Below are 13,352 nucleotides of genomic sequence, written 5' to 3' on the forward strand. Positions count from 1 at the left end.
TTTTAGAGAGAGAAATCTCTCCCCACACACTCTTCTCAAATATGAAAAAGATGAAGCTTGTTTTGAACAACACTCAAATATTATTAAACCAAAAGCAGAACCAAGCGTTAGTTAAGACTGCTATCTGTTTACTATTAATAGGCCTTACATATCGCTTTTATTTCTCAAATTCGTTTATCTTTTCCTCCGTCATTGTTGCCGACGACCACCACAAACTGCCGCCGTCACTGCCGCCTGTAGAGGCGAACTCTGACCAGTTCCCGTTCAATAAAACCGGACTTCACGAAGGTATCTTTCCGTTTAAACTGTTTTTCATTTGTTTTTTATGATTTAACGTATCACTATATAGTTTTTAACATAAAAAGCGTATAAATAACTAAAGTGATTATGCTTTTATAATAATTATTATAATTATTATTGCATTTTTAATTTAGAGTAATTATTATTGTTCAAGTGGTAGGAAGTGTTGGGTTATTCAGTGAAGACCTAAGTTCGATCCTCACTTGTGTCACTTTTGGTGGTGGCGATAACGAATTTGAGCTAGGCCTTGCCAGGTTGCTAGTTCGAATCCCGAGCCCACCCGGGTTTTCATTCCACCGTGTGTTACGCCAGCGAGTTCTGCTCTTGTGGTGGCACAACGACTGTCAAGTGGTAGCTGACAGTATGGTTTCCCGAGGGAACCCCTAAGCCAACTCTGAAGTCCGCGTGAGTCTAGTTAATACAAAGTTGTCTAGCAATAGTATGGGAATAAGGCTCTTTAAATTTAGATAGTCCGCTGGTCTAACATACAGTAAAGTCGCCGTTCGAACAAATTATTATTGCTGTGGTTCAAAAGTCTGTAATTATTATTAATACACTTGATTTTTATAATATATCTACTATAATTTAAAACTGTAATTATTATTACTATACCTTTTTTTTCATAATATAATTATTATAGCTATAGTTTAAAGGGAGAAGTTAAAATACAAAGGGGGAGGGGGGGGGGGGGGGGCAAAATGGGAAGGGTGATAAGGATTTGTGGTCATACAAAAAACCCCTAAAGAAATTTCCAAAAAATTAATAAAAAAAATATAACTTAATATATAAATAAAAAATTAAAAAAACAAAAATGTTTCCCTCATCATTCTCATGCAAAAAAAAACCCCGAAAAGACACAATGTAGAAACAAAAGACACAATGACGAAAATGAACAAAAAGACACAATAAATCGCAAAATATAACACAATGTTGACTAATATAACACAATATCAAGAAAAAAATACACAATGTCAAGGAAAAAAGACACAATTAATGACGAAATTAAACACAAAACACAATGATAAACAAAAAGACATAAGGGACTTTTTCACTCAATATTGTGTCTTTTTTGAGTTTTATTTATTTATTATTTTTATTATTATTTTTTAAGAACGATGAAGACGGTGGAAACATTTTTGTGTTTTTACTTTTTTTGTTTTTTTATTAATTTTGAGTTATGATTTTTTATTTATTTATTTTTAAATTTTTTTAAAGTATTTTTTATGTGGCTATAAATCCTTCTCATCCTTCTTATTTTTGTCTCTTTTGTAGAATAACTTGACCCATAGTTTAAAATGGTAGTTTTTATACTGTAATTACTATAGTTTAAAAATGTAATTATTATTACTCTAAATCATTTTTCTATAATATAATACTACTAGTTTTAGAGCCCGTGTTACACACGGGATAATTCAAATTATAAAATTATAAGTAAAACAAATAATTACATAGCGTATATGAAAAAAAAATGTATTACATCTATGCTTGTATCTATATAATGTGTACATAAATTAATTTTATTTATATGAAAAAAATGATTTTCTTAAATGAACTTAATAAAAAAAATGGCCGTGCAAAATCGTACCCGGGAATGCTTCTTTCTATTGAAAAATTCATTCTCGGTGTCATAAATGTATAATTGAAAGAATTTTGGTTATGAACCAATTTCGAAAACAAAACTTCTCATACGATATTAGTTCTAACCACTTAGCCTAAATACAAAAGAGACGTTACCTTTATTGATATATTTATCAATTTACCACCCATCAAAGGAAAGTAAGATATTAAATTGCAGCAATGGATGTTCTTCAAGAACTATGTTTTTCTGAGCTACACCATAAAAAAATTTTTGATAAGGTTCAGAGAGCTTCTCAACTTTGTCATAATGATAACATAAAAAATAACATGTTAACCCATTAAATTTTGTGAATATTTTGTTTCATTTGAGCATAGTTTTGCATGACATGATTCCCATATAACGTTCTGATCACTATTGAAGGAAAAATTAATGTTGACATAAATATTTCAAATTTGATAAAAGTTAGAAGCATTGATAGGCATGGGGGTGCCATGTTGAAAGTGTTTGCAATCTTTTCTTAAATTTTAAAAGTTGGATCCCGAACCTTTTGTTTATTTCAAAAAATGCCCATAAAAATAAACTTGAAACCCGAATCATGTTTAAAATTCTAGCTTTCATACTTTTGACATTTTAAAGTTAACATATTGAACCCATAACAAATTTAACGATAAATCTATTTTGCATTGTCAAACTTTTAAAAATACTCAAAATTTTCATTTTTGACCCGTAACAAATTTTGACCTAAATGCAATTAACTTGTACTAAACAATCTATTTACCAACTTTTGACTCATAAAATCAAATTTAACTTCCACAAAAAACCCGAAACAATTTTCATTTGAGAAACATGATTTGTTATTGATTTTTGGAATTCACCAGGTATTTTGAAATATGTAGTAAAATAATATGTTAATATTTATATTTATAAAAATATATAGATATTTTATAAATATAGTGTAAAAGGAAAATGAATAATTATTGATTTATTATATATATATATATATTAGAGTATATTAGTTTTGGAGGAAAAAATTGTAAGAATTAACCAAAACATGACAAGTGTTCCCATTTATTTTACTTTATTAGAATAGGTATATAGCTTAAAATTGCAATATGTATTTTTATGTTTAATGGGTTAATTTTATTTATCGGTGTTAAATGGGAATGTTGAATTAATTTTTGTGACGATTTAGGTTCACCGGAATGTGATATATTCGCCGGAGAATGGGTGAGGGATCTGACGGGTCAACGGTACACCAACTCCAGCTGCAAGACGATCGAACCCCATCAAAACTGTATGAAGAACGGGCGCCCAGATTCCGATTACATTTATTGGCGTTGGAGCCAGTTCGACTGTGATTTACCAACGTTCGACCCCGAGTTATTTCTTCGTTACATGAGAGATTGTCACACCCTCAAAATCCACTAACGGAGTTTTACCGTCAGAGGGTGTGAACTAACAGGATCGGAATCATTAGTTATAATCAAATATCATAAGTAAAGTTTTCAAAACACGAAAACATTTAAGTGTAAATAAGTGCGGAAGCGTAAATTCATAAGCCAAGTGTTGTGTCACGCAGGACGACTTAAAACCCAATTAATGACAGTTTAAAAGCAAGTTTACAAAAACGATAGAGTTCAATGTAATGCATGTTCCTATACCGCGCGCCCGCCTCGGCTACCTGAGAATAACATACTAAAAGTGTCAACACGAGGTTGGTGAGTTCACAAGTTTATATAAATAAAGCGTTTGCGTTTGCGTTTTGCGTTTGCGTCTTGCGTTTTGCGTTTGCGTTTGCGTTTGCGTTACCAGATAATGTTAAATCAATTATATATCTATATGTAGCTAGTCTATAAAAAAAGTATTACTAAGTGTTCGACACCGAAGCTGACTGTTTATCAATTGCATTGCCACCATGTCTATCCAGACCATGGAAAATGTGTTAGCCAAGATTACACCCGCTCGACCTCCAGTCGAGTTTAGCGTTGGGTGGGGTTTGTCAAACCCAGTAGTACTACTCAACAGTGACTCGCTATTATCCAATACTAAACGGTTCGATGTGTATGAAGGACTTTTGTTGTTTCGTTTGCCACTTAGCCTTTACAAGTGATATATAATCTAATAACAAAATCTAAAAGCGTTTCGGAGTATGTATTCTCCCCCAAGTGAAAAAGCGTTTAAAATAGTTAAAAGGGGAACATGAAACTCACTGTTTGCGAAGAACTCAAAAACAAGTTAACCAAGAGATGCGCGTCACAGAAAATCCTCACTAGCGTTATAAAACAAGAATGAGATTTTCTAAGTGTTGGAACTATTATTGAGTCTCTAGATTCGGCACATAATACCTATGCATAAGATACGTTTCGTGTTTCGTTTGTGAATTGTGTGTGACTCAACAAACACATTGGTGATACGTTACATGTATGAACAACTATTTACGTGTCAAGTATTAGTATTATACATTACTAGCAATTATTCCCCACAAGGGCAATTTGGTCATAAACGTAGCAATTATTTAACAACAAGCATGTTTCATGTATTTTCATATAGTTCAGCAGCCAGTTTTATCAAGACAGAATTCTACTTGAAAGATTACTCTATTCAACAGATCATAGAATATCAATTAATTCACCAAAAATCGTCACAAAAGCATGTATGAGTTAGGTTTCTAGAACTATATTTATTGTATTTTTATTCTACATAGTTTACTCACAATGATCAAAACATTACAGTAAACTCACAGCAGTCAAAATCATGCGTAACAGAATTTTATTTGTTATTCCCGTTAAATGAAAAATCCAATTAATGCAAGACCAATTGGGTTAGGTTCCTAACTCAATGTCTTTTTTTCCAGAAGTGGAACCAACCCTTTTGGTCTTGTAGTTTACGAGATATCTTAGTCGCAAAACAGCCTAACAGCAGGTCTCCCAAATCAGCCTTGCACAACAGTTTTGTAAAATAATAAAAACAGACTTTTATATGTCCAAAAATTACAAATTCGGACTTTTCAGAAACTAGACTCGACCTAGTATAGTGTAGATTCAACAATCGTATCAAAACATAACATTAACATCGTGTTACAGCCGTCCAAACACGAATTCAATAATCTGTCCAGCATCAGTTTTCATCAAAACTCAATAAACAATTAACCTATGAACTAACAATCATGCATGTAACCCTAAATCATCAGCAAACAACATATTTAACACTTAGGGTTTTTGATTACAGGTTTAATCATACAATTAAATGTAGAATGGATTAGATATGGTGTTTATATTACCTAGTTAGCTTCTTAACTCTTCGATCAAGCTTGAAACCGACTTGTATACGTGTGTGTGTGTGTGTGCCTTGTGGTTCGGTCAACGAGAGAGGAGAGGGGAGGGGGGCTGCCGCCAGGTGAGAGGGGAGGGAGAGAGGGGATTAGGGTTTAGGTTATTAATATGTTGTTTATATATATAATTATGTTACACTTAACCCCCTTAAGCTTCTAATTAATCAATTTCTAGCATAACATAGACTTTTGCATCTTGAGTTAATGTTTTACATATGAATATCAAATAACACATAAACCTAACACATAATTCTCAAATACTTATTGTTTGGATGTTTGTCGTTTATTCACCAATGGTTTGCGTCAACTCGTTTGCGTTTCGGTGCAATCCCGAAAGACTACATGTGTAGTGATTGTCAAGCGTCATTTAAAACCCTAGTTTAAATGTAATGAGATGTGCGTTATAGATCAAGTGATCTTAAGTTTGAATTGACGGAGTTAACCTGAAATTGACGAGTGTCACATCATTCCCATGTTGAAAGAATTTTCGTCCCGAAAATTTGAGTTAAGTCGCGATGGGTGTCTGAAAAAGCAAGAAAATTTTCAGTTTGTCATATCATCCCCTAGTAGAAAGAAATTTCGTCCAGAAATTTAATTCATACCTCCGGTGATTTCTGACGGTTTGACGGTTTTCGGTGTTTAGTCAACCCTTCATAAAGGCGAGGATACTTTTTCATCATTTGGTCCTCGCGTTCCCACGTGAACTCCGGTCCACGTCTCGAGTTCCAACGAACTTTAACGATTGGAATTTTGCTGTGGTTTAGTGTTTTTGTTTCCCAATCCAAAACTTCGACTGGTTCTTCAATGAAGCGTAGCTGTTCATCAACTTGCAACTCGTTCAAAGGGACTGTTTGGGTTTCATCGGAAAGGCATTTCTTCAAATTGGATACATGGAATACATTGTGTACGCCACTGAGTTCCGTTGGTAGATCCAGTCGGTACGCTATCGGGCCAATGCGCTCAGTTATCCGGTAGGGGCCAACGTATCGTGGATTGAGTTTGTTTCGCTGTCCGAAGAGAACCACACCTTTCCAAGGTGAGACTTTGAGTAATACTTGGTCGTTCACTTGAAATTCAAGAGGCTTTCGGCGCTTGTCGGCGTAACTCTTTTGGCGATCTCGTGCTGCTGCCATACGGTTTCGAATTTGGACAATCTTTTCAGAGGTTTCAAGTACTAGTTCTGGACCAGTGATTTGGCTATCACCCACCTCTGCCCAACAGAGAGGTGATCGACACTTCCGTCCGTACAACGCTTCAAACGGCGCTGCTTTAATGCTTGCGTGGTAGCTGTTATTATATGAAAACTCAACCAGAGGCAAGTGAGGTTCCCAACTTTTTCCGAAATCCAGCACGCATGCACGCAACATGTCCTCCAAGGTCTGAATGGTGCGCTCACTTTGCCCATCCGTCTGAGGATGGTATGCTGTGCTCATATCAAGGCGGGTGCCTAGTGCGCTCTGTAGTGACTTCCAGAAGTGCAAAGTGAAATGGGAATCTCGATCAGATATAATTGAGACAGGCACTCCGTGTCTAGACACTACTTCTTTCATGTAGGTGTGAGTCAGTCTTTCCATTTTGTCCGATTCCTTGATTGCTAAGAAGTGTGCAGACTTTGTCAACCGGTCAACGATCACCCAGATGGTATCGCATCCCGTCGGTGTTTTGGGTAATCCCGTGATGAAATCCATTAAAATGTGTTCCCATTTCCACGTTGGAAGTTCCGGTTGCTGTAGTAGACCAGATGGTTTTTGATATTCTATTTTGACTCTTGCACAAGTCAAGCATTTGCTCACGTACGTGGCAATGTCGGCTTTCATGTTTGGCCACCAGTAAAGTGCTTTCAGGTCATGGTACATTTTATCTGAGCCAGGGTGGATGGAATATCGGGACTTGTGTGCTTCGTCCATCACTAGAGTTCTCAACTCTCCGTATTGTGGAACCCAAATCCGGTTTTCAAAATATCGGACCCCGTCCGATTTGGTTTCAAGTTGCTTGTCCATGCCCCGCATGAGTTCTGATGGGAGATTATCATCATTCAAGGCTTCGAGTTATGCATCGCGAATCTGATCGGGTAAGTTGGCGTGAATCATGAGTTGTAATGCTCGCACTCGCCTTGGTTTATCGGTTTTTTTTCTGCTGAGAGCGTCGGCCACTACATTGGCCTTGCCAGGGTGGTACTTGATGGCACAATCATAATCCTTAAGCAGCTCGACCCAACGACGCTGTCGCATGTTCAGCTCCTTCTGATCGTAGATATGTTGGAGACTCTTGTGGTCGGTGTAAATGGTAAACTTGGTACCGTACAAGTAATGCCTCCATATCTTAAGAGCAAACACCACAGCTCCGAGTTCCAAGTCATGGGTCGTGTAGTTCTTCTCGTGAATCCGTAGTTGTCGAGAGGCATAGGCTATAACTTTCTCGAGTTGCATCAGCACGCAACCGAGACCTTGTATCGATACGTCACAATGTACCTAAAAATTTTCTGTTCCCTCGGGAAGGGCTAGAATAGGGGCGCTACAGAGTTTGGTTTTCAACAGTTGGAAAGCGGATTCTTACGCGTCACCCCAATTGTACTTAGTACCCTTGTGAGTCAAAGCGATGAGGGGTTGAGCAATCTTTGAAAATCCCTCAATAAAACGCCGGTAGTAGCCGGCCAGTCCTAGGAATTGTCGCACCTCAGTCGGTGTCTTAGGTGCTTCCTAGTTTTTGATGGCCTCTACTTTGCCGGGATCGACATGGATACCATTCTCATTGATCACATGTCCTAAGAAGTAAACCTCGCGAAGCCAAAATTCGCATTTCGAGAGTTTAGCGTACAGGTGTTCCTTATTTAGTAATTCCATAATTAACCTCAAGTGTTCTTTGTGGTCGGTCTTGTCCTTGGAGTAGACGAGGATATCATCAATAAAGACAATCACAAACTTGTCGAGGTACGCCTTGCATACTCTGTTCATGAGATCCATAAATACGGCTGGTGTGTTGGTTAAGCCAAAAGGCATAACTGAAAACTCGTAGTGACCATACCGAGTCCTGAATGCCATCTTTGAAATATCTTCTTCACGCACTCTTAATTGATGGTAACCAGATCTCAGATCGATCTTTGAGTAGTAACTCGATCCTTGAAGCTGGTCGAACAGATCATCAATTCGGAGTAAGGGATAACGGTTCTTGATCGTCACCTTGTTCAGCTCTCGGTAGTCGATGCACATGCGGAAAGTCCCGTCCTTCTTTCGGCCAAATAAGACAGGGGCTCCCCATGGTGATGAGCTAGGTCGGATAAAACCTTTATCCAACAAATCTTGCAATTGAGTGGACAACTCATGAAGCTCTGCCGGTGCGAGCCGATACGGAGCTCGAGCTATGGGTGCTGCACCGGGGGTCAATTCGATTTGGAACTTGACTTGTCGAATAGGTGGGAGTCCAGGAAAATCCTCCGGGAAGACTTCTGGAAAATCTCGCACAATCGGTATGTCTTCGATTTGTTTCTCCTCCGCGGGTTTCTCGACAATATGGGCTAAAATCGCCGGATGACCCTTTCGTAAATATTTCTGCGCCTTCATGAGGATGATGACGCTGGTGGTCATGCCGCTCTTCTCGCCCTGGATCGAAATGATCTCGCCGGAAGGGGTAGTGATGTGGACTATCTTGTCGTGACATATAATCTCCGCTCGGTTCTCAGATAGCCAGTCCATGCCGACAACGACATCGAAACTACCAAGTGTAAAAGATATGAGGTCGATATCAAAAGTATGACCTAACAGTTTCAACTTACATCCCGCAAGTACATGAGTTGTTTCTATAGACTTACCGTCAGCTAATTCAACAGGAAACTTAGCATCTAACGGGGTTGGAGTTAAGTCTAAGAGTTTACTAAAGGCTTTCGATACAAAACTCCTATCAGCTCCAGTGTCAAACAAAACAGAAGCAAAACAGTCGTTCACAGGAAACTTACCAGTAACCACATTCGGATCGTTGCGTGCCTGGCCCGACCCAATGACGAATGCTCTACCTTTACCACTGCTCCCGCCACTGTTATTGCCTTCATTGTTCTCATTCTGCTTCAGTTTGGGACAATCCTTCCTGAAATGACCCTCTTGACCACACTCGAAACACCCTTTAGTCGCAGTAGGATGTTTAGGAGCACCCTTTGCCGCTAGGTCTCCCCTACATTCCTTGGCCTGATGACCTATTTTTCTACATCTCAGACATTTGATACGGTCGCATGGCCCAGCATGGTGATAGTTGCATTTGTTGCATTTCGGGTGTTTCCCAGCATAGCTGCTCGAACCCTGTCCGCCACCGTTGTTGTTATTGTTGGAACTCTGATTATTGAAGCTCCGAGTGAGTTCGGGCTTACAGTAGTGTTGTTGCTGTGGGAGGTTCGAGGATGAGGACCTGATGTTGTCAAATTTCCTCTTTCCATTATTCGGGTTGTTGTTGTTGTCAGTGCTAGGGTTGTCACGGGTTTTAGAGTTTGAACCTCTATGTGGTAACGCACCTTGGGTCACTGCCTGATCCGTCAGTTTGTGAGCTAACCAGATTCCTTGTTGAATTGTAGCCGGTTTAGAAGACGTCACCATACCCTGAATTTGTGGTACCAACCCATCGATATACATCTCGATCCTCTTACTTGGCGGGTCTACCATCCGTGGACACATCACTGCTAGCTCATGAGAACGGGTGGTGTAAGCTTCAATCTCGAAACCCACCATTCTCAACGACCAAAACTCAGATTCCAACTTCGCGATCTCCTCTCTAGGACAATACTCTTCCCGCATCATATTCTTGAACTCTTCCCAGTTCATAGCGTTAGCCAATTCCAATCCAAGAATTTGCACATTGGAGTTCCACCAAGTGAGAGCAGAATCTTCCAGTGTTCCTGCAGCAAATTTGACCCTACTGACGGGTTGACAGTTACACATCTCAAAAGCTGATTCTGCCTTCTCAGCCCAACGCAGGAAACCTATGGCTCCCTCAGTGCCCTTAAACGAATTGGGCTTGCAATCCAGGTAGTTCATGAAAGTACACGTTCCAGTTGGACCTCCGGCTTGATTCTGAACATGTGCGGCTAGAGCTGCCGCCGCATGGTCATTCAATAGGGTTTGGAGTTCTGTCGCGGTTAGGTTGATGTTACCGCGACCGTGTCCAGCGTTTCTTCTAGACATCTAGGTGTTATCATCCTAAGATGTCGTCGCCTGAGAACACGTCCGAGTGTGCATCCTCCTCAGTATCTTCCTCGGGTTCTTCCTCAGGTTCTTCTGCATCCGGGGCAATCTGCGCCCCTAGTGTGTCGCAGCGGGCTAGAGCTGTCGCTGCAAGGGCTCTTGCACTAAAAATTTGGTCACGCATATCTATCATCTCTGCTTGCATTTTGTTCATAATCTTCATCTGCTGATCATTAGTATCCTGCATTTCCTTCATAGCCCCGTGAGGCGGGAAATTTCTTCCCTAGCCTCGGTTCCATCTCTTATCAATCCGGAAACGTTCGCTCTCGCCGAGCGCATAAAACCCGCGTCACGTTTTTAACAAGAAACAACAGCTGCGAGAACTCGCTCTATAGGTTCGGTTATGGGTGGTAGGGTGTTGGGGTAAGCAGGACGACTCTGGTGAGGTAGTGGGGGAACTTGTTCGCGATAAACCATACGTCTGATCAGACTCGGGTACCAATCCCAGCTAATGTCGTCGTCGTACATGCCTCCAGACAGGCGATACCTCTTCGGTGCAGGGGCTTCTAGTTCCGGGACTACTCGGGGTGGCGATGAGATAGGTAGCTGCGGTTCCTTTCCAGGGGCGTGAGACATCGGCTCGGATGATGATGACGATGGCGTCGTCATCCTTACAGGATAAGTCGTGTATGGGTTACGCGCGTACGAATGAATGAGGTTAAGAGATAAAGAAAATGAGTAACTAAATATATAACATATCTATATACTTATATGCAGTGCGTAAGATCATAACTAATGGGTCGTTGCGGTTATAGTCTAGTATTCATGCAATTTCTAGTTCGCTATAACCAATGGCTCTGATACCAATATGTCACACCCTCAAAATCCACTAACGGAGTTTTACCGTCAGAGGGTGTGAACTAACAGGATCGGAATCATTAGTTATAATCAAACATCATAAGTAAAGTTTTCAAAACACGAAAACATTTAAGTGTAAATAAGTGCGGAGGCGTAAATTCATAAGCCAAGTGTTGCGTCACGCAGGACGACTTAAAACCCAATTAATAACAGTTTAAAAGCAAGTTTACAAAAACGATAGAGTTCAATGTAATGCATGTTCCTCTACCGCGCGCCCGCCTCGGCTACCTGAGAATAACATACTAAAAGTGTCAACACGAGGTTGGTGAGTTCACAAGTTTATATAAATAAAGCGTTTGCGTTTGCGTTTTGCGTTTGCGTCTTGCGTTTTGCGTTTGCTTTTGCGTTTGTGTTACCAGATAATGTTAAATCAATTATATATCTATAGGTAGCTAGCCTATAAAAAAAGTATTACTAAGTGTTCGATACCGAAGCTGACTGTTTATCAATTGCCTTGCCACCATGTCTATCCAGACCATGGAAAATGTGTTAGCCAAGATTACACCCGCTCGACCTCCAGTCGAGTTTAGCGTTGGGTGGGGTTTGTCAAACCCAGTAGTACTACTCAACAGTGACTCGCTATTATCCAATACTAAACGGTTCGATGTGTATGAAGGACTTTTGTTGTTTCGTTTGCCACTTAGCCTTTACAAGTGATATATAATCTAATAACAAAATCTAAAAGCGTTTCGGAGTATGTATTCTCCCCCAAGTGAAAAAGCGTTTAAAAGAGTTAAAAGGGGAACGTGAAACTCACTGTTTGCGAAGAACTCAAAAACAAGTTAACCAAGAGATGCGCGTCACAGAAAATCCTCACTAGCGTTATAAAACAAGAATGAGATTTTCTAAGTGTTGGAACTATTATTGAGTCTCTAGATTCGGCACATAATACCTATGCATAAGATACGTTTCGTGTTTCGTTTGTGAATTGTGTGTGACTCAACAAACACATTGGTGATACGTTACATGTATGAACAACTATTTACGTGTCAAGTATTAGTATTATACATTACTAGCAATTATTCCCCACAAGGCAATTTGGTCGTAAACGTAGCAATTATTTAACAACAAGCATGTTTCATGTATTTTCATATAGTTCAGCAGCCAGTTTTATCAAGACAGAATTCTACTTGAAAGATTACTCTATTCAACAGATCATAGAATATCAATTAATTCACCAAAAATCGTCACAAAAGCATGCATGAGTTAGGTTTCTAGAACTATATTTATTGTATTTTTATTCCACATAGTTTACTCACAATGATCAAAACATTACAGTAAACTCACAGCAGTCAAAATCATGCGTAACAGAATTTTATTTGTTATTTCCGTTAAATGAAAAATCCAATTAATGCAAGACCAATTGGGTTAGGTTCCTAACTCAATGTCTTTTCTTCCAGAAGTGGAACCAACCCTTTTGGTCTTGTAGTTTACGAGATATCTTAGTCGCAAAACAGCTTAACAGCAGGTCTCCCAAATCAGCCTTGCACAACAGTTTTGTAAAATAATAAAAACAGACTTTTATACGTCCAAAAATTACAAATTCGGACTTTTCAGAAACTAGACTCGACCTAGTATAGTGTAGATTCAACAATCGTATCAAAACATAACATTAACATCGTGTTACAGCCGTCCAAACACGAATTCAATAATCTGTCCAGCATCAGTTTTCATCAAAACTCAATAAACAATTAACCTATGAACTAACAATCATGCATGTAACCCTAAATCATCAGCAAACAACATATTTAACACTTAGGGTTTTTGATTACAGGTTTAATCATACAATTAAATGATAGAATGGATTAGATATGGTGTTTATATTACCTAGTTAGCTTCTTAACTCTTCGATCAAGCTTGAAACCGACTTGTATACGTGTGTGTGTGTGTGTGTGCCTTGTGGCTCGGTCGACGAGAGAGGAGAGGGGAGAGGGGCTGCCGCCAGGTGAGAGGGGAGGGAGAGAGGGGATTAGGGTTTAGGTTATTAATATGTTGTTTATATATATAATTATGTTACACTTAACCCCCTTAAGCTTCTAATTAATCAATTTCTAGCATA

This window comes from Bidens hawaiensis, unplaced genomic scaffold (genome assembly GCF_021521415.1).
Source record: "Bidens hawaiensis isolate Kalapana, Puna unplaced genomic scaffold, B.hawaiensis_p1.1 tig00005142_1, whole genome shotgun sequence".
Lineage (NCBI taxonomy): Eukaryota > Viridiplantae > Streptophyta > Magnoliopsida > Asterales > Asteraceae > Bidens > Bidens hawaiensis.